This window comes from Gorilla gorilla, chromosome 19 (assembly GCF_029281585.2).
Source record: "Gorilla gorilla gorilla isolate KB3781 chromosome 19, NHGRI_mGorGor1-v2.1_pri, whole genome shotgun sequence".
Lineage (NCBI taxonomy): Eukaryota > Metazoa > Chordata > Mammalia > Primates > Hominidae > Gorilla > Gorilla gorilla.
In genome coordinates, this window is record NC_073243.2 from 83,411,596 (window position 1) to 83,432,809 (window position 21,214).

A 21,214-nucleotide genomic window follows, 5' to 3' on the forward strand; every position below is an offset into this window, starting at 1 on the left:
CCCCTCTTGAATCATCGTGACCTGGATGTGAGACATGGAGTCAAAGGAGATAGTTTCAGAGCTTTAAGATTTGACTGCCCCACTGGATTTTGGGCTTTCATGGGGCCTATAGCCCCTTCATTTTGGCCAATTTCTGCTATTTGAAATGCATGTATTTACCAAAAGCCTGTACCCCCATTGTATGTAGGAAGTAACTAACTTCCTTTTGATTTTACAGATTCATAGCCAAAAGGGACTTGCCTTATCTCAGTTGAGGCTTTGGACTTGTAACTTTGAAGTAAGGCTGGAATGACTTAAAATCTTGGGGGTCTCTTGGAAGGCCAAGATTGTGTTTTGAACTGTGAGGGCATGAGATTTGGGAGTGGCCAGGGTTGGAATTATATAGTTTGGCTGTGTACCTACCCAAATCTCATCGTGAATTGTAGTTCCTATAATCCCCACATGTCATGAGTGGGACCAAGTGGAGTTAACTGAATCATAGAGGTGGTTTCCCCCATGCTGTTCTCCACGATAGTGAGTTAGTTCTCACAAGGTCTAATGGCTTTATAAGGGGCTTCCACTTTCACTGGGCACTTACTTTTTCTCTCTGTCACCATGTGAAGAAGGACATGTTTGCTTCCCCTTCCACCATGATTGTACGTTTCCTAAGGTCTTCCCAACCTTGTGGAACGCTGAGTCAACCACACCATTTTCTGTTTTTAAATTACCCAGTCTCAGACAGTTCTTTATAGCAGCATGAGAATGGACTAATCCACATACAATATGGTACTGAGTATTTAAAATAATTTCTTAGAATTTTTCTTATGGTGATGAATAACTGACTTTTATAACAAAGAAGTGGTTCATGCTCAATTGTACAAAAGCATAATCTAAGCAATACATACACTCTTCATATTACTTTGCCCTTGTCCCTCAATACACTATTTAAGTACTTTTGACTTTGTCCTGAGTATACTGCCGTGTAATGACTTAAGATGACTTAATTTTCAGAATATTTGTTCCTATTTAAACCACTAAGTAAATGTTCTTTGTACAGCCACTCTTGACCTCACTTGATCTTTACTTTGTTCAGAAGTAATCATAAAGTCAAAAGCAAACTTGCCTGTGGACACTGAATTTATTCATTTACCTTTCTAATGTAATGGTCGTTTGTGTGATTCAAAATGTATTATATTAAATTTTATTAGGTTAGGACTAAAAAATCAAATATAACACTATCTCTTAAAGAATTCACAAATGCAAAAGAATAGGTCACTTGCAGAATCCCACAGATACTTCAGAAGTGGTGATTCTTTATTTGAAAAACACTTGATCTATCATGTTATGTGTGGAGTTGAATGTGATGTCCTTCCCACAGACTTACAATAAATGGTACTGGGCTGGAAAGTCTTACACAACCAAGCACATTTCAGTCAAATCATCAAATTAATTGGCTTTTGCCTATAATATACCTTCACTGATAATAGCAAAGAAAGAATGAAGCGTATTTTGTAAGACTTACTTTCTAGGAGATGAGATCAAAAGAAAAATTGAATGAAGGGTTAAGCCAATGTCACATAAAATAAAGCAATTAGCTTTTGAACTCCTTAGTCTAGCACATTTTTTCAGAGAGTAATCTGTAAAGTTTGAAGTGCTAACAGGATCACTGTGGTGACTAAGTTAAAATCCATATTAGACTCCTCAAAGTACTTTCATTGGATGGCTAAAGCAGTGTCATAAGTACAGTGGAAGCTGACACATCATTAGACAGAAGTTAGCTAAACTTCCTACCACATGGGTAGACTAGAACAGTCACAGAAGTTTCACTGAACTTCTTAGAAAAGCGAAATCATTACATTTTTCTAGCATGATGCAAAATACAACTCAAAGTGAATTTATCAATACCTGAATAAAACATGACCTAAAATGAAACAATTCAAATATTATATAACATCTGAAAAATGTGTCAGAGAACTCAATAAACATAAAGCTAAAACATTAAAGCTAATAAAAAATGTCCTGGATTATACAGCTGCTGATAATGTTTTCTGTATGTTCTAAAGCCATTCTACATTTTATCACAATAATATTGAACCAGTGTGGATGTCAGACTTTGCATTAAATCTCTCTGATTTCTTTCTGAGAACCTGGTAGGGTTGGGCTATTCTAGCCTCAGGTGATTGGTGTTGGTCAAGTGATTTGCATAGGTCATCAGAAAGCAAAAGGGTTGTGGATCAAGATAAAACATCTAAGAACCAAAACATGATATGCCATCTTCTTTCTGTCTGTCAGAATAACCAGCAATGTTCCGGAAATTATCTGCTCTCTCTCCCTGGTCTCAACTTGCAGAAGATGGGAAGCAGAGCTCCCAGCCTGCCCAAGATGAACATGTGGTATAGACAAGAAATACACCTCTGTTCTTTTAAGCTTCTGAGATTTTGTATATGTTTGTTTCTTACCAAACCACATATCCAAAGTTACTAACTGATGCAATTTGTATTTGGAAATAAACTCATTTACAACTACTTTTATTCTAAATGATTTCTAAAATGTCCACTTTATTAATTTTGATATATCCAACATACAATCTAGATACCAAGTTTGAATCATTTTTATTTTGTCAAATAACACATATATTTTATAAATTGCATACAAAAACTGTAGCAATCTTATTTTGTTGGGATGATCAGACCCAACACCAGGCTCTGGGGGCTACGAAGTATGGTGGAGTCAAGGGAATGAGAAAAGACAAGTTTAAGAGTGCATGAAGTGGAACCAGGGGGCCAACGCTAGTATGGAGGCTGCGAAGGCCCTGAGCTCTGGAAGCCCGCACTATTTATTGGTGATCAAACAAAGAAGCAGGTGGTGAGGAAGTGGGGGTTGAAAGAAACTGGTGTGTCAAGTGCATGATCTACAGCTGTGACGGTTTAGCATTTTCTTTGAAGCATATGGAACATGTTCTGCTACTTGAGATAATGGGAAACATGTTCTTCTAGTTTAAGATACAATCAATCTATGAGACTGTGAGTGCTAGAAGCAAAGAGCCAGCAAGTCTAGACATATTCCAAAGGCCACGAGAAGTTTTAGACCCCAGACCCCTGACATGTTCCAAGACTCTTTTACATTAAGTCAGACATACAAGCCCTGCCTCAGCTTTTTTCCCAACACTCAGCTTTTCCCCAGGATGCCCCTTTTTCTTTTTTGTAAAACCGCCACAGCTGTCGTTGCTTGTTCTCAATGGTGGCTTTCTCTCCAGAGGTGGCTTCCACATCTGCAGACTAAAAGGAGACAGTACAAGCACATAATTATTAGAACAAAATTTGCAAGTGTAGAGCTTCCAATGGCCTTAATCCATTTCAGAGGACTGATTGCAGACAACCCATTGGTTGCCTTGTTCAAAAGACCAGTTCCAGGGGGGAGGGCTTTTTTCCCAACTCTCAGCTTTTCCCACAACATATTTTTTTTGTTGTTGTTATTTACCTCAAAAATATATTTTTCTGATTCTCCCTTAGAAAATCAGATCATATTGAGAATATAAAAACATTATTTTTTATAGTCATTTTAAGTTTTATAATTATTTGAACATTTATAAATAAGAAATAAATCAAAATTAACAAGAAGCTAACCACTAGTTTTAGAAAATGTTGAATTTGATATTTGTTTATAGTTTGAGGCAGAGAGAGGTCTATTGTTATTAATACTATTTATTTTCTCTGGAACAAATAATTTTGAATCAAGACTTTAAATCGTGTCTGAATAAGAAAATACTAAATACTGAGATTGTATTATTAATGAAATATTCAAAAATAGTTGGAGTAAGTGTTAACTACAATATAAACAGTATTGAGGGATTATAAATATAAAATTAAAATTACATTTAAAGTCAACCTCTGAAAGCAATTACAACCAAAGTATTTATACTTATGTCTATAAATCACATAATTTATTTGCTGACAAAGAGAATCATGATTATAAAACAAGTAAAAAGAATGCTATTTTTCATTTACTTCTGTGGAAACCACACACACAAACACATTATACTTAGAAGTAATATGTAACAAACCTGCATGTTGTGCACATGTACTGTAAAACTTAAAGTATAATAATAATAATAATAAAAAAGAAGAGTAACAAAACACTGAACAAAATCTGGGTTATATCTTCATTTACTTAAGTACAAATAAACTGAAAACTGTGCTGCGGAGCTCACACAGAACATTATTATTGCCTGGGAAAAAGGGATAAAGAGTCTTTTAACATCCCTATTTTTCTCTAGTTTAGAAATACAGAATTCAAGCCAACAGAAAAGGAAGCAATTACAGGTTACATGTTCTCAGGTTGGGGATATTTACCCAACCTCTTCATTCATTCAGCTGAATGAAACAAAGCAAGTATAAATGAAAGTGAGAAGCAGCATACACAGTCCAGAGAAACAGAGGACCTGTATTCACAGCCTCAGAAGCATTTCACAGTGAAAATTACAATTCCAAAATATTGATTCTTATTAGCATAAAACAAAACTACACAGACTTTAAATTCACTCAAAGAATGGTATATATCATAAACACCTTGGAAACAAAACATAGATTTATTGCCCCAGTCCTAACCTAAAATATAATGTTTCTGTGAAATTCAATTTTAATAAGTTTATCAAGTGATTCTTACATATCTAGAAGATTGTCTCTTCACTTGGATAGAACCTATCATACTTTACAGAACTCCCATGAAGCTAGAAAAGGAGCTTTCTGCTTTGTGCAATAAACAAACCTAAAGATTTATATATACAAGAGGAGAAAAATGTGAAAATGGTACATGCGGATGTACATATGGAAATACACAACCTAGAAACTGCAGACGTTTTACAATGAAATAATCAAATTAAACACAAACACTCATAGAAAAGAAGTACTTTCTGGTTAAAAAATGTGTACAAGGCTTATTTGTAATAATGCAACTGTATAAGAAATAAAAGGTTTCAATTAAAGCTTAAAATACGTCAATCATGGTATTTCAAGTTATGAAATTTTATGATTCTATGTAGTTCTCAAAAGTCCTTCTTGAGAGACAGCAATAGCTCAGCTGAAAGTTTGGGAATGGTGAACATGTATTCTTGGTAATTTTTTTAACTTTTATTTTTTAAGTTCAGGAATATGTGTACAGGTTTATGACATAGGTAAACTTGTGTCACAGAGGATTGTTGTACAGATTATTTTATCACTCAGATATTAGGCCTGGTACTCATTAGTTATTTCTCCTGATCGTCTCTCTCCTCCCACCCTATACCCTCTGATAAGCCCCAGTGTATGTTGTGCCCTTCTATGTGTCCATGTGTTCTCCCACTTATAAGTGAGAACATAAGATATTTGATTTTCTGCTCCTGTGTCAGTTTCCTAAGGATAATGGCCTTCAGCTCCATCCATGTCTGTGCAAAGGACATAATCTCATTCTTTTTTATGGCTGCATAGTATTCCATGGTATGTGTGTGTGTATGTGTATGTGTGTATATATATACACAAGTATATATATAACATATATATATAACATATATATAACATACGTATAACATTTTCTTTATCCAGTCTATCATTGATTGGCATTTAGCATTTAGGTTGATTCCATGTCTTTGCTATTGTGAATAGTGTTACAATGAGCATAGGTGTCCATGTGTCTTTTTAAGATAATGATTTAAATTCCTTTGGATGCATACCTAGTAATGGGATTACTGGGTCAAATGGTATTTCTGTCTTTAGGTCTTTCAGGAATCGCCACATTGTCTTCCATAATGGTTAAACTAAAGGCTTATACACAGCAAAGGAAACTGTCAACAGAGTAAACATAACCTACAGAATAGGAGAATTTTTTTTTGCAAACTACGCATCAGGCAAAGGTCTAATATCCAACATCTATAAAGAACTTAAACAAATTTACAAAAAAAAACATAAAAATGGGGGCAAAGGACATGAACAGTCACTTTTCAAAAGACATACACTTAGTCAACAATTACATGAAAAAAAGTTCAGCATCACTGATCACTAGAGAAATGCAAATTAAAACCACAGTGAGATACTAGCCCACACCAGTCATAATGGCTACTATCAAAAAGTCAAAAAATAACAGATGCTGTAGAGGTTGTGGAGAAAAAGAAACACATGCTGTTAATGGGAGTGTCAATCTATTATGGGTGTTTTTATTTAGAATAGGACTGAACTATAACCTGTTATAGGAATATTCATGTTGTAGGGAAAGTACTTTGTAAAATTTCTCTTGCCTAGTTTTCAAGTATATATGCATTTAACAAAATGCAGTTATATTCATTATTATTATTGTTAAAATGATTTGTGTATAGCAAGTTTATAATAAGGTCTTATATACAAGCAAGGAGTCTTTTATGAAATATATATAATGGCAATCAGGAAATTTGGTCAATGAAGACAATCTGGTCTCTTTTGTCATAAGGTCTTTGGATGCTTCTATTTTAATTTTGTCTAGGTAACTGACTGTGAACTCACACAATCCATAGGAAGGTAATAATTTACTCCTTAATACTATTGAATAAGTCTGGAATAAATGACCAGATAAAGAATAACCGCTATGATTTTATTGGGAGACTATTGTGAGGAATAAGCTTCTTACCTGAACTTAAGAGCGTGAAGGTAAAACATAAGGGCAATGGCTTCTGGCCTCAAGGTGGTGTTCATTCATATTTCAATATAACTTATTGTTTTACGATGTTGTATTTTATAGGATAAAGGTAAAGTTTTGTGAACATTTATAGTTATTAAGAACAGTATTCATGTTACTTTGGTTGAGCTTGTTTGATCTTTGTCTTCTCATTAACCTCTTTTCATATTTACTCACTTGTGTAGCAAATGATGGTTTCATAATTTATTTTTCACTCCCTTTTATCTGGCCACTTGAGAAAAGATTAGGTCAGAGAAGACAGTTAAGCTTTTGAAGTTGTTATAATAGCATAGAGTCTGACAGGTGAAAAAACCAAGGGAGGCCTAATTCAAATTCACAGAGAATCTGACTAAAGCAAAATAATAGGTCTAGCAGAGAAGAATCCAAACTAGTAAGTGACTATCTTGGCAATGCGTATGTTAGGCTATGATTTAAAATGCAGATGCCCTGAAGGAATTAGATCATCAGTATGTACTTTTTTGCGTACTGGTCATTCCATTTGATTCAAATAGTACAGTCAATTTTGATAATATAATGTTAAAATTATACAGGGGACCAAAAATACACCTGAGTTAAAAAGGTATTTAAAAAGTACAAAATTCTTAAAGTCATCTGTCAGTCACTCATAGGAGTAATGACTTTTATACATCTGAACAATGTCTTTCATTTCTATTTTTTTGGCATCTTTAACATGAGTTTGTACAGTCATATCATTTCTATTTTTTTGGCATCTTTAACATGAGTATGTACAGTCATATCTACATGAGTATGTACAGTCATAACTATTTTTGTTGTAAAAAAATGATGCTAAAACCTAGTGGCTTAATGTTAGAACAGTATTTTCCCCTGACCAATCTGTTGTTCATTTGAGCACTGTAAGCAATTAGTCCGGTCTAAGTGATCTCATTTTGGCTTACTCACATGTATGTGGTTAGCTGATGGGTTACTTGAGACTGGATTGTCTCCAGCAGATTCATTTGCATATCTAGTATTTGCTTAAGTATTAGCTAGTAAGGTCAAGTGCCTGGATGTGGATGTCTTATCATAAGATTCTATCAGCCTAGCCTAGACAGCAAGGTTCCAAGAAGGCTAGGCGAAATGTGTAAGGTCTTCTGACACACGGGTTCAGAATTGGCAAACTGCCATTTTGGCTGCAATATGTTGGCCAAAGCAAACCACAAGACCAGTGCATTTTTAACCTTCTCTTAATGTGATGAATTTCAAAGTTAAATTATAAGAAACTGTGGATACAGAGAGTATTCACATTGTGTAATTGTACGTGTAGGCATGTTTTGTCCATATATGTATATGTGTGTGTATCTTTATTTATGAGCACATGTAGTCGTGTTTCTTATAAATAAGTTGATAATGATATAGGATGCAAAGAAGAAAAAAAACAGCCTTCTCCTCCCTCTTTTGTTGATCTACAGCTGTAAGTGTTGACCTAGAACACAACTATGCCAGTTAACGTCATATTACCCAGTAGTTTTGGGCAGATGCTAAAGGTCACACTGTCAGAAATTCACAAATACAAAATAGTAATAGACATCTCTCAGGATAAAGATTTCTGATCATAGAAATGATCAATATTTGGTCATTTGGGTCTCTCTAAATACCTTTGCTATCCAACACAAGTATTTTCAATGTAGTAGCTATTTGGGGGAGCAGAGGATAAGTTAAGAGACACGACATGTTGTGAGTTACTGTAATTTGGAAGTCAGGCTTTGGCAGTAAGGTAGACTGAGTAAAAAAATGGTGCCATTTCTCCAGTGCTACTTGTGTCCACATGTTTTACAATGTAACCGTTCAGCTCCTGTGTTCACTGTGGCGAAGTCTATTTTCATACCCTCTGTGCCTTGTGACCTCTTTTGCCCAATGGAATGGGACGGAAATTACACTGTGCCAATTCTGAGTCTAGTGCTCAGTAGGCTATGTATCTTTCCCTTCTCTTAGGACCCTTGCCTCCTCTGTGTGAACAATCTAACCTGCCCTGCTGGAGGATGAGAAATCACAGAGATGAGTGTCAGGTCAGTTCAGCTTCCCCAGGTGAGGCCCAAGACTTGTGAAAGAGTCAGGCTAAGACTAGCACAACTGACTAAAGATGCATACAGAATCCTAGTCCATCCATAGAATTGTGAGTTAAGAAAGTCGTGTTTTAAGGAACTAGGTGTTGGATGTACTTTATGAGCAGCAATGGCTAACTGACACTGTTAGGAACGTTGATCTACTGCAAAGTATCTTCAACAGTTATACTAATCGAATTATCTTGTATATAATTCCTATGTCTACAGTTAGAAGATGATAAAACATGACAAAATTAATAAAAATATAATCTCAACTATATATATATATATGGGAAATTTAAAAAAAAACTAGTGCCTAAAGAAGTATTTTTATCAAATGATTGCTAATGAACTAATGTATATTAATTAAATATAAAATGGCCAACCTGTCTCATGACTCTGTGAGGAAGACAATAAAAATAAACTTTATTATCCTATTTTCTAACGTATACTTAAGAGATATTTTAAAATATTATCATCAAATTAAGTTTACATAAGGCAGGATGTCTTCTGTTTCTTGCTAATATTAATTAAAAATAAAAAACTCTATCATTAATTTACTTTGATTTAAATAACTTGTGACCATTTTATTATTGTTACAGGATAATTCTCATAAAATGTGTCTGTTTATATAGTGCATGATTCTCTATTTTTAAAATAATCTATATTATTGAATTATTTTTACAAATGATAAAACCTATAATATGACACAAATTTAAATTAATAGTTTTGGTAGTTTTAAAACAGAGTGGGAACATATTCTATTAATAGCTACAGACAGTTTACATAAGAAATCAGGATATAGGCAGGGAGTGGTGGCTCACGCCTGTAATCCCAGCCCTTTGGGAGGCTGAGGTGGGTGGATCACTTGAGGTCAGGAGTTCAAGACGAGCCTGGCTAACATGGTGAAACCCTGTCTCTACTAAAAATACAAAAAAATTAGCTGGTCATGGTGGCACACACTGGTTATCCCAGCTACTGGGAAGGCTGAGGCAGGAGAATCACTGGAACCCAGGAGGCAGAGGTTGCAGTGGGCCAAGTTCATGCCACTGCACTCCAGCCTGGGTGACAGAGTGAGACTTCGACTTTAAAAAAAAAAAAAGAAAAGAAAGAAATAAGGATATAAAGTTTGAATGATAATTTTTGATTTTATGTATATATATATAGGTTTGATGGATATTTACTCTTAGGGACTTACATTTCAAGGAGGCTATTTTGAACCATTTACTATTTGTACTGTGTTCTTTGCAAATGAGTGTGTCTATCTAGCAATCAGAAGACAAAGTAAAGAAAAGAGTAACTACCTACTCCTATGTAGGATAATTCTAGGGTTTTTTTGTTTTTGTTTTTGTTTTTGAGATAGAGTCTTGGTCTGTCGCCCAGGCTAGAGTGCAGTGGCACAATCTCGGCTCACTGCAATCTCCGCCTCCTGAGTTCAAGCAATTCTCCTGCCTCAGCCTCCCGAGTAGCTGGGATTACAGGTATGCACCAACTCACCCGGCCAATCTTTGCATTTTCAGTGGAGACAGGGTTTCACCATCTTGGCCAGGCTGGTCTCGAACTCCTGACCTCAAGTGATCCACCTGCCTCAGCCTCCCAAAGTGTTGGGATTACAGGCGTGAGCCACCATGCCCTGCCTGGATAATTTTGGTTTTAAGTACTAACTTAAGTGTATTAGGTATAGTGCAATTTTTCTTTATCTTTAAAATCTAATTATTCAATTAATCTATTTCTCACCAGGATTCTTTTTAATACATACAAGTTTAATATTAAATTTTCCCAGTTTTGGTACAGAGAATTTAGGTAATCAGAAAATGTGTCAAATATTATAAGCACTTTTTAACATTCACCAAATACTTTCAATTTGTGGCCCAAAACAACACCAAATAGTGTGGGCTTAGGTAAAAGCCAAATACATACTCTTCAAACTTCTTCCATTGCCACTTCCCCCTTGATCTTCTAAGTGACAGCCCCCTCTCTTATTCTATCATGGGAAATTTAGTAAAAGCAGTCACTTTTCGTCTTAGAGAATTTGTCAGCAACATTGGACAAGATTGTGTTTATAAAAGACCATGGAAAGAAAATACTGAGTTGAACAGAATTCGTGTTCAAATGGCTTATACAGTGTGGGAAAAATAATAAAATTTATTGAATTAATGTTTCCATGTCTCAAATTTGGTTTATTATTTTACATATAGAGCAACACATAATGCTCCTTTAAGTAACAGTTACACACTGACATATGATTCATATTCAGTACAGATTTCATTAAATTCATCTTTCATTTTTCATTATTTAGTACTTCACTAAGACACAGGTATATCTCTGTCCTGAGTTGTGTGCCTCAACAGCCTTGCTCTTTGGAGAACCTTTGAAATGTCTTAAGTTCTCCTTAGTGCCTGAGATCTTCTAGCATTATCAGGGGTGGTCTACATTTCTCTCTTAGTGCTTTCTCTGCCTCATTCCTGACCACTTCCACTGATCATGAGTTGAAACAGATACCCTGGGATCTGCAGGACTTTCATCATCATGACCATTCTATGGCTCCATGGTCAGTTTCCAACCTTCAGAGGATGGCTTGGCAAGGAATACATTCTGGGTCCATGGCAGAATTTTTAAAATGGGATCATGGTGTCTTTCATACAATGACTTTGAGTGAAGCAAAATTACTAAAGACAGAGAACATCCACAGGAAAAATTTGCCACCAACCCAAAGCACACTCTAGAGGAGACCGTGCTGTTAATTTTACATATTTTCAACCAAGACTTTTTTTTTCAACCATGACTTTTACTGCAAAATGATTATAGAAACATAAAACAAGAGTATGATAACAAAGTAAAATAGCTGAAGAGTTAATAATTTCAAATCGGTTTTAGAGATTTGGGACTAAAACAATTGTGAAATAAAACTCAAATATAACTGAGTTTACGGACCCCAACACCGTCAGAAGCCATTTACATGTTAGTTCACTTCTTGTATGTATTTTTCAGTGAAGACACAACTATGTGTGTATCAAGTCTCACATACTCAGATCTTCTTGTTAGAATAAGAAAGAGACCCCCTTCTTGTTATGTGCTGTATCTTTGCTTGTGTATATACCCATTTCGGTTCAATCATTATGCAAAAGCTCAGGCATCCGGAATGTGTAATACTGAATCTGGCATCCTTTAATGACATGATTGGAATGGAAAAAATGGTCAATTCCTCTAAAAGAAGAAGCACTTGCCAAAGTAATAAACTTACTCTAGAAATATTTATATAATAAGAGTGAAAACAATAGTATAAATTATGAATACATATTCAAAAATAAATTCAGAAGCAGTTCGCACTTTTTGTATAGATATGATTTCTAGTTGAACAATACTGTAGTGTGTAAAACAGCTAAACATCCTTCAATCATCAGACTGAAGTACAAATTCACTGAATACAAAATCATGAAATCTTGATTCTTATTTCAACTCTTCATTAATTTGCTTGGCTAGTTAGATAAGGTCTTTAGGTTTGCTGGAGTTGAGCTTCTTCACTTCTAAAGCAGAGCCTTTGATTAGGTCTTCAAATATTCTGAATGAAATGGGAACAGGGGACTATACGGCATCTCCCTTTAACGCTTTTTATTGCTCTTTTATATGACACCCACTCCTTTATTGCTTTTCACACCTGCCTAGTTCATAAGAAGCCTTCAGAAAATGTCATGACAAAACCCTCTCTAGTATTGCTTTAAACCATATTGTAATGATAAAAATAGAGAACCACTTAGGATCTAATAAAAATGGCATATAACTTTAAAATAGAAACTATTGAATGCATTTTTATTATGCAATAGCTTATTATGCATTTTTATTATGCAATAGTTTCCTTCTGAAACTATTCCAATCAATAGAAAAAGAGAGAATCCTCCCTAATTCATTTTATGCGGCCAGCATCATCCTGATACCAAAGCCTGGCAGAGACACAACTAAAAAAGAGAATTTTAGACCAATATCCCTGATGAACATCAGTGTGAAAATCCTCAATAAAATACTGGCAAACCAAATCCAGCAGCACATCAAAAAGCTTATCCACCAAGATCAAGTTGGCTTCATCCCTGGGATGCAAGGCTGGCTCAACACATGCAAATCAATAAATGTAATCCAGCAAATAAACAGAACCAAAGACAAAAACCACATGATTATCTCAATAGACGCAGAAAAGGCCTTTGAGAAAATTCAACAGCGCTTCATGCTAAAACCTCTCAATAAACTAGGTATTGATGGGACAGACCTCAAAATAATAAGAGCTAATTATGACAAACCCACAGCCAATATCATACTGAATGGGCAAAAACTGAAAGCATCCCTTTGAAAACTGGCACAAGACAGGGAGGCCCTCTCTCACCACTCCTATTCAACATAGTGTTGGAAGTTCTGGCCAGGGCAATCAGGCAAGAGAAAGAAATAAACGGTATTCAATTACAAAAAGAGGAAGTCAAATTGTCCCTGTTTGCAGATGACATGATTGTATATTTAGAAAACCCCATCGTCTCAGCCAAAAATCTCCTTAGGCTGAAAAGCAACTTCAGCAAAGCCTCAGGATACAAAACCGATGTGCAAAAATCACAAGCATTCCTGTACACCAATAACAGACAAACAGAGAACCAAATCATGAGTGAAATCTGATTCACAATTGTTTCAAAAAGAATAAAATACCTAGGAATCCAACTTACAAGGGATATGAAGGACCTCTTCAAGGAGAACTACAAACCATGCTCAAAGAAATAAAAGAGGACACAAACAAATGGAAGAACATTCCATGCTCATGGATAGGAAGCACCAATATTGTGAAAATGGCCATACTGCCCAAGGTAATTTATAGATTCAATGCCATCCCCATCAAGCTACCAATGACTTTCTTCACAGAATTGGAAAAAAACTACTTTAAAGTTCATATGGTACCAAAAAAGAGCCCACATGGTCAAGACAACCCTAAGCCAAAAGAACAAAGCTGGAGGCATCATGCTACCTGACTTCAAACCATACTACAAGGCTACAGTAACAAAAACAGCACGGTACTGGTACCAAAACAGAGATATAGACCAATGGAACAGAATAGAACCCTCAGAAATAATACCACACATCTACAACCATCTGATCTTTGACAAACCTGAAAAAAACAAGCAATGGGGAAAGGATTCCCTATTTAATAAATGGTGCTGGGAAAACTGGCTAGCCATATGTAGAAAGCTGAAACTGGATCCCTTCCTTACACCTTATATAAAAAATTAATTCAAGATGGATTAAAGACTTAAATGTTAGACCTAAAGCCATAAAAACCCTAGAAGAAAACCTAGGCAATACCATTCAGGACACAGGCATGGGCAAGGACTTCATGTCTAAAACACCAAAAGCAATGGCAGCAAAAGCCAAAATTGACAAATGGGATCTAATTAAACTCAAGAGCTTCTGCACAGCAAAAGAAACTACCATCAGAGTGAACAGGCAACCTATAGAATGGGAGAAAATTTTTACAATCTACCCATCTGACAAAGGACAAATATCCAAAATCTACAAAGAACTTAAACAAATTTACAAGAAAAAATCAAACAACCCCATCAAAAAGGGACAAAGGATATGAACAGACTCTTTTCAAAAGAAGATATTTATGCAGCCAACGGACACATGAAAAATGCTCATCATCCCTGGTCATCAGAGAAATACAAATCAAAACCACAATGAGATACCATCTCACACCAGTTAGAATGGCGATCATTAAAAAGTCAGGAAACAACAGGTGCTGGAGAGGATGTGGAGAAATAGGAACACTTTTACACTGTTGGTGGGACTGTAAACTAGTTCAACCATTGTGGAAGTCAGTGTGGTGATTCCTCAAGGATCTAGAACTAGAAATACCATTTGACCCAGCCATCCCATTACTGGGCATATACCCAATAGATTATAAATCATGCTGCTATAAAGACACATGCACATGTATGTTTATTGCGGCACTATTCACAATAGCAAAGACTTGGAACCAACCCAAACGTCCATCAATGATAGACTGGATTAAGAAAATGTGGCACATATACACCATGGAATACTATGCAGCCATAAAAAAGATGAGTTCATGTCCTTTGTAGGGACATGGATGAAGCTAGAAACCATCATTCTGAGCAAACTATGGCAAGGACAGAAAACCAAACACCGCATGTTCTCACTCATAGTTGGGAATTGAACAATGAGAACACTTGGACACAGGGTGGGGAACGTCACACACTGGGGCCTGTCATGGGGTTGGGGTGGGGGGACGGATAGCATTAGGAGATATACCTAATGTAAATGACGAGTTAACGGGCGCAGCACACCAACATGGCACATGTATACATATGTAACAAACCTGCGCATTGTGCACGTGTACCCTAGAACTTAAAGTATCATAATAAAACAATAAAAATATATAAAAAATATTGAAGACAATTCCCTGTTTATATCTTATTTTTATTTATATTATTTTCAGTTGACTAATCACAATTACATTACATTTAATTGTAATATGATGCTTTGATATGTGTATGCAATGTGGAGTCATTAAGTCAGACTAATTAAAATATCCATCATCTCACTTGATATTTTTGTGGTGACACATTTAAAATATATTATGTCAGTTATTTTGAAATATACACTGCATTATTAGTTACTGTAGTCACCCTGTTGCACAGTAGATGTCAAAACTTATTCCCCATTCCCTTTCTACCTTCCTCCTCCAGCTTCTAGTAATTATTATTTTACCCTCTACCTCTGGAAATTCAACATGTTTTAAGTTCTACATATAAGTGAGAACATGTGGTAGTTGCTTAGCATAATGTCCTCTAGATTCAGCCATGTTGTCTCAAATGACAGAATGTCATTATTTGTTAAGGTTGAATAGTATTCTATTTTGTATGTATACCATATTTTCAATTTCCATTTATCTACTCATAGAAACTTTGGTGGTTTTCTTATCTTGACTCCTGTAAATAATGCTTCACAGAACAAGAGAGTGGATATATCCTTTCAACATATTGATTTCAATTCCTTTGGATATTTTCCCAGAAGTGGGATTGCTGAATCATAAGGTAGTTCTATTGTTAGATTTTTGAGGAACCTCCATATTATTTTCTATAAGGGCTATACTAATTTATATTCCCATCAACAGAGTGCAAGTGTTTTTTTTCTCTGCATCCTCTCCAACACTTTTCTTACATTTTTTTTATAAAAGCCATTCTAACAAGTATGAGATATCTCATTTATTCAAATTTGCATTTTCCTAATGATTAGTGATGCTGAACATATTTTCATGAACCTATTGGCCATTTGTATGACTTCTCTGGAGAAGTGTGTTTCACATTAATAAACTGAAAAGGATGCAGAAAACAATATTTACAGAAAAAGCATTTGACATCCTTTTATGATAAAAGCTCAAAACAAAATAGGTTAAAAAAGAATATGCCCCAACACAATAAAAGCCATATATCACAAACCCACAACAAACATTATACTAAACAGTAAAAAGCTGAAAACATTTTCTCTAAAATCAGAAACAAAACAAGGATGTCCACTCGCACCATTTATTTTCAACAGAGTTCTGAAGGACCTAGCCAGAGCAATTTGGTAAGAGGAAGAAATAAGGGAGTATTAATAAGAAAGAGAGAAGTGAAAATGTCTCTTTTTGCTAACATGATCTTATTATATAGAAATTCTTAACAGCTCCAACAAATAACTATTAGAACTGATAAACAAGTTCAGTAATGTTGCAGGGTATATTACTAAAATCAATATGTACAAATCAGTAGTATTTCTACACACTAATAATGAGATATCCAAAATGAAATTAAGAAAATAATTCAATTTACAATGGCAATAAAAATAAAAATACTTATTCATAAATTTAACTCATGAAGTGAAAGATTTATATACTGAAAATTATAAATCACTGATGAAAGAAATTTAAAAAACACAAATAAATGGAAAGATACCCTGTGTTCATCAATTGAAAGAATTACGTTAAGATAGCTATACTACTTAAAGTAATCTATAGATTCAATGCAATCCTTATCAAAATTCCAATGTCATTTTTCACGAAATATTTGTCTATTTCGTGAATAGAAATGTCTATTTCACGAAATAGAAAAAAAAGTCCTTAACTTCGTGTAAAACCACAAAACAGGACGAATAGCCAAAGCAATCTTGAGCAAGAAGAAGAAAGCTGGAGGGATCAAGCTACCTAACTTCAAAATGTATTATAAAGCAATTGTAACCCAAGCAGTATGATATTGGCATAAAAACAGATTCATCAACCAATCAAAAAAGGGACCAGGATAGAAAGCCCAGAAATAAACCCATACATTTACGAACAGTTGATTTTTGACAAATGTGCCAGGAACCCACAATGAAGAAAGGACAGCCTATTCAATAAATGGTGCTGGGAAAACTGAATAGCAACATGCAGGAAAATGAAATTAGACCCTTCTCTTACTTCTTACCAAAAAAAAAAAAAAAAACTAAAAAGGTATTAAATATTTAAATGTAAGACCTAAAACTGTAAAACTGCTGAAAGAAAACATAAAGGAAAAGTTCTACAACGTTGGTCTGGCTAGAGATATTTTTGGATATGACCCCTAAAGGCTCAAGCACCAAAGGCAAAAATAGACAAATGGAATTACATCAAACTAAAAAGTTTATTCACTGCAACAGGAGCAAACAACAAATGAAGAAACAACCCACAGACTGGGAAAAATATTTGCAAACTACGCGTATCATGAGATGTTAATATCCAAAATATATAAGGAACTCAAACAACTCAACAGCAAGAAAACAAATAACCTAATTAAAAAATGGGCAAAGATATGAACATACACATCTCAGAAAAAACCCACAAATATATTTCTAATATTGTTTAGTATGTCCATTAAGGAACCATTTATACAACTTTGTTGTATATAACATATTTATTGAGTCATTGACATGCCATACAACTCATCAACTTAAAGTATACAGACCAATAGATTTTATTATATTTAGTAAACATCACCACAATCAATTTTAGATCATTTAATCATCTAAAAAATAACCCATGTACCCATTACCTATCACTTCTCATTATTCTCCAATCCCATGTCTCTGGAAAAATACTAATTTATTTTTTATCTCTACAGATTTGTCTTTTCTGGACATTATAAATTGATTCACGCACAATGTATGTGTGACTTACTTTTTTCATTTTTTAAAATAAATTCACTGTTTAGTGACTGACTTTACTTGTATTTTCAACATTCATCCATGTTTGAGCATGTATTTATACTTCATTCCTTTTTATTGCCAAGTAATACTGTACTTCATTGAATGAAGATACAACAGTCTACTGAGCCATTTATAAGTTTATGGACTTTTGATTTGTTTACACTATTGAGAAACTATAAATAACATTGCTATAAACATTTGTGTGAAAGATTGTGTGCAGACAAGTGTTTCTATTTCTCTTGAATGAATACCTTGGAGTAAAATTTTGCTGGGCCATATAGTAATTCTACTTAATATTTGGAGTACTGCCAGAATTTTTTTAAGTAGCTGCACTATCTTATATTCTAACTGTTAATATATGTATTGAATTTATCCTCATCTTCACCAACACGTGTTAAGATCCGCTTGTTAATTATGGTCATCTTATTGAGCATGAAGCAGTATTTCATTGTGCCTTTCATAATAAATGATGTTGAACACATTTTCATGTACTTTTTGTTCATTTATGTTTCTTCTTTGGTGAAATACATATTCAGAATTTTTAATGTTGTTGAAATCTAATTTATCTATAATTTTATTTTGTTACTTGCACTTTTTATCTTTTATCTAAAGAAGCCTTCACCTAACTGAAGTTCACAAAGAATTACTCTTATATTTTCTTCCAAGAATTTTATAACCTTAGCTCTGGCTTAACAATATTGTCTTCTGACCCGTAACATGAGGTGTAATTACAAACATAGGTTTGTAATTTTTTCACAACTGTTTTGTATTTTTATACAATAGATTTTCTGACTTTTGTTAAATGTATCTCTAACTTTATTATTTCCCAATGCAGAAAATGAAACTGGACCCCCTACCTATCATCGTCATATACAAAAATTAACTCAAGGTGAATTAAAGACTTAAATGTAAGATCCAAAATTATAAAAATTCTTGAAGAAAAACCTAAAGACTTAAATGTAAGATCCAAAATTATAAAAATTCTTGAAGAAAAACCTAAGAAACACCCTTTTCAATATCTATGTTGGGAAGAATGTAGGGCTAACTCCCCACAGGCAATTGCAACAAAAACAAAAATTGACAGGTGGGAACTAAGTAAACTAAAGAGCTTCTGCATAGAAAAAGAAACTATCAACAGAGTAAGTAGACCACCTACAGAATGGAAAAAAATTCATAAATTATGATCCAACAAAGGACTAATATCCAGAAGCTATAAGAAACTTAAATCATTAAGCAAAAAACAACCCCATTAAAAATGAGCAAAGGACAAGAACAGACACTTCTCAAAAGAAGATATATAAGCAGCCAGCAAACATGAAAAAATATGCAACATAATTAATCATCAAGGAAATGCAAATCAAAACCACAATGAGATACACTGTTGGTAGAAATGTAAATTAGTTCAGCCACTATGGATAACTAAGATTGAAATACCATTTGACCCAACAATCCTATTACTGACTATATACTCAAAGGGAGCTGAATCATTCTACCAAAAAGACACATGTCCCCATATATTCATGGCAGCACTATTCACAATAGAAAAAAATATGGAATCAACACATCAACAGTGTATTGGATAAAGAAAATGTGGTACATATACACTATGGAATATTACACAGCCATAAAAAATGAAATTATGTCCTTTGCAGCTACATAGATGCAGCTGGAGGCCATTATGCTAAGCAAACTAATGCAAAAACAGAAAGCCAAATACTGCATGCCCTGACTTATAAGTGAGAACTAAACCTTGGGTACATACAGACCTACAGATAGAAATAATAGAAATAATAGAAACAAGAAGAGTGGAGGGATGGGAAGAGGGTTGAAAAACTACCTATTGGATCCTATGCTCAGTACTTGGGTGACCGATTCAATCATACTCAAAATCTCAGCATCACTGAAATATACCTTTGTAACAAATCTGCATATGTATGGCCTGATTCTAAAATGAAAGTTGAAAAACAACCTGAAATTGACCAAATAATTGTAGCTTAATGTAATTTACTGATAGCTTAGGCATACAATTGATTTCTTTATGTTGAAATTATACTCCATAAGCTTACTTAACTCATTTATTAGTTCTAATAGTTGCTTTTATATTAGTGGATTCCTAGGGATTTTTCTATGTATAAGACTATTGTCTGCAAATAGATATGGTTTTATTTCTTCCTTTCTAATCTGAAACTGTTTCCTTTAATTTTCTTGCATATATACCCAAGCTAGAACCTCCAATAAAATGTTAAGTAAAATAAGTGAGAGTAGACATTCTATTCTTGTTTCTGACCTTAGGAAGAAAGCATTCAGTCTTTCACCATTAAATATGATGTGAACTGTGGCTTTTTTGTATATGACAGCCTAGGATACTTTCCTGTACTGCTGGTATGTAGAACACTTATATTTTAATCAGAGGGGTTTTGTATTTTGTCTAGTATTTTTTTCTGCAGCTACTGAGATGATCACATGATTTGATTTATTATATTTGTATAATGTATTACATTAATTAATTTTCAGATATTAAATCTGGGATAAATGCCATTTAGTCATGGTGTACAACCCTTTTTTATACTGCTAAATTCTGTTTGCTAATATTTTGCTGAGGATTTTTTTGCTCAATTCATGAGAATCTGCCTGGTTTTCTTTTTTCTTGTGATTTCTTTCTGTAGTTTTGATAAGGTAATACTGACCTTATATAATAAAGTAGGAATTATTCCCTCCTTGTCTATTTTTTGGAGAGTTTGTGAGTATTTGGAATAAATTTCTCTAGATATATTTTGTAGAACTTACCACTGAAGGCATCTGGGTCTGGGGCTTTCTACCTGAGAAATTATTGAAAGACTAATTTAATCACTTGATTAGTTATTAGGGCTATTTAAAAGTTCTGTTTCTTCTTGAGGAAATTTTGGTAGTATGTATATTTGTATTTCTATTCTATTCAACTCATTTTATTTAATTTGTTGGCAAATATTGTTAATAGTATACTTTTACCCTCTGTTATTTCTGGAAACTCAGTAGAAATTACTTTCTTTTATTACTAATTTTGGTAATTTGAATCTTCACTCTTTTCCTCTTGGACAGTCTAACCAAGTGTGTAAATATTGTCACTCTGTTCATAAAAACCACTTTTGGTGTTATTAATTTTCTCTACTGTTTTTCTATGCTTTCTTTGATTTTTATTCACTCTATTATTATTACCTTTTTTTCTGTTTGCTTTAGATTTAATTTGCTTTGTTTTCAAG

At 34.1% G+C, this 21,214-nt stretch overlaps 1 long non-coding RNA gene across 6 annotated transcripts in view; it reads left to right on the plus strand.

The window, feature by feature from the left end:
* The window catches only part of LOC109023830 (uncharacterized), a 255,758-nt gene extending 251,678 nt beyond the window's left edge, over positions 1-4,080 (plus strand). For 2 of the 6 annotated variants that reach the window (XR_008673358.2, XR_002003282.3), the window contains one exon: positions 2,272-4,080. This is a non-coding gene — a long non-coding RNA (uncharacterized lncRNA). The remainder of the gene's footprint in view (positions 1-2,271) is intronic. The other 4 variants (XR_008673359.2, XR_008673355.2, XR_008673356.2 and 1 more) reach the window with 4 other exon arrangements.
* Positions 4,081-21,214: the final 17,134 nt, after the last annotated feature.